This window comes from Plecotus auritus (assembly GCF_963455305.1).
Source record: "Plecotus auritus genome assembly, chromosome: 3".
Taxonomy (NCBI): domain Eukaryota; kingdom Metazoa; phylum Chordata; class Mammalia; order Chiroptera; family Vespertilionidae; genus Plecotus; species Plecotus auritus.
Genome location: NC_137772.1, coordinates 140,764,877 through 140,767,120, shown reverse-complemented (window position 1 = coordinate 140,767,120; position 2,244 = coordinate 140,764,877). Strand labels below are relative to the sequence as shown.

At 45.9% G+C, this 2,244-nt stretch overlaps 1 pseudogene across 1 annotated transcript; it reads left to right on the top strand.

Annotated features, from left to right (window-relative positions):
* Positions 1 to 738: 738 nt before the first annotated feature.
* On the top strand, positions 739 to 1,445 carry LOC308244191 (small ribosomal subunit protein uS2-like; annotated as a pseudogene). The gene has a single exon. The product of its transcript is annotated as a small ribosomal subunit protein uS2-like (transcript).
* The last annotated feature ends 799 nt before the right edge of the window (positions 1,446 to 2,244 follow it).

Genomic DNA, 2,244 nt, shown 5'->3' with positions numbered 1-2,244 from the left:
GCTTTAAGAAGAATAGACTTTCTTTGCCCATTCTAATTAAAGTTTTAGGTAGAAAACTCTTGATGGAATTAGAAAAATATTAGAGATAATTCATGCATTTTAATAGTAGATTGACTGACTGTATTAGTTTCCTAAGTTGCCAAACAAAACTACCACTGACGATGTGGCTCAAACAACAGAAATTTATTTTCTCACAGTTCTGGAGGCTGGATGTCTAAGATCACAGTGTCCGCTGGGTTGGTTTCTCCTGAGACCTCTCTCCTTGGCTTGCAGATGGGCCCCTTCTTGCTGTGTCCTGACATGGTTGTCCCTCTGTGCACATGTGTCCTGGGTATCTTTTTGTGTGTTCGAATTTCTTACCAGGACAGCAGTGAGATTGAATTAGGGCTCATCCTATTAGCCTCATTTTAAGTAAATTATGTCTTTAAAGGCCCTCTCTCCAAATGCAGTCAGATGGTAGGTGCTGGGGACTAGAGCTTCAGCATGAATTTTGAGGGGACACAATTCAGCCTATAGCAGTGACCTTTAGCTGCAAAGAACTGAGAGTTCTTCCAGATCTAGAATTTTGTGCATCTTCTTCAAATTTTTCACTGTATATAAATTGGCCACAATCTAGGTTACTGATATGCTTTTCTTTATTTATTACAAATGTCATTCCTGCTTTTCTGTACTACCAAAAGAAGGGATCATAGAATATTGTTCTGGGTTCCCCTTGTAACTAATAGAGACACTTTCACAATGCTCAGAGCCCTTGATGTCTTGCAAATGAAGGGGGAGGATGTCCTCAAATTCCTTGCAGCAGGAACACTCTTAGGTGGCACCAACCTTGACTTGGAAATGGAGCAGTACATCTGCAACAGGAAAAGTGATGGCGTCTACATCATCTACATCATCTACATCATCAATCTGAAGAAACCTGGGAGGAGCTTCTGCGCCAGCTCCTGCCATTGCTGCCACTGAAAACCCTGCTGATGTCAATGCCATATCGTCCAGGAACACCGACCAGCAAGCTGTGCTGAGGTTTGCTGCTGCCACTGGAGCCACTCCCACTGCTGACACCTCACTCCTGGAACCTTCATGACCAGATCTAGGCATCCTTCCAGGAGCTGAGACTTGGGTGGCTACTGATCCCAAGGCTGAGCACCAGCCTCTCACAGATGCTTTACATTAACCTGCCAGCCATCACTCTGTATAACTCAGACTCCCTCTGCACTGTGTGGACATTGCTATCCTGTGCAACAATAGGGAGCTCCCCAGTGGGTCTGACACCATCCATGTGGGGCTGGGAAGCTCTGTGCATGTGTGAACACCCATGGGAGGTCATGCCTGACCTCTGCTTCTGCAGAGATTGAAAAGGAAGACCAGAGCACTGCCGAAAAGGCTGCGACCAAGGAGGAATTTAGGGTGAATGGACTGCTGCAGCTCCCGAGTTCACTGCCACTTAACTGAGGCATCAGACTCCTCTGCGGGTGCCCTGGTGCCTATTCAGCAGTTCCCTTCTGAAGAAGAGCACTCAGCCCTCCGCAAAAGACTCAACTGAAGCCTTCACTGCTCAGAGCACTGAAAGGGTAGGAGCAACACTGAATGTCTTGGACAGAAAAGGGAAATAAGGTTGCTGGAAAATAAACAGTTTTTTTAAAAATTGACATTCCTGAATTAGCTTCTTGAATTAGTACATTGTGTGTGTGTGTGTGTATGCGTGTGCGCACGCGCACGTTTGTAAACACACACACATATATTTATACTAGAGGCCCGATGCATGAAGATTCGTGCAAGAATGGGCCTTCCTTCCCCTGGCTGCCAACACCGCCTTTGCTCCCTACTGGAGCTGCCTTTCTGCCTTTGCTCCAGCCCAGAGCTGCCTTTCCACCTTCCCACGCTGCCCAGAGGCCCAGAGAGGCTGGGGCAGTGCAGAACGCCTGCGACATCACCATGGCAACAATGTAGGCGTCCTGCCCCACCCCCAGCCACTTGGTGCCTGCATATGCAAATTAACCTTCCATCTTTGTTGGATTAATTTGCATACTCACTCCTGATTGGCTGGTGGGCGTCACGAAGGTACGATCAATTTGCATCTTTCTCTTTTATTAGTGTAGATGCTTTTGGGTAATAGAGAGACAGCTGTGGTTATATCTACCTTTTATTCACTCACACATTTACAACCAAAAGTATGTATTTATTTATTGACCAATTAAATGTGACCAAATGAATAACCAAAATCACACATTTTCATCATGCTAAAAG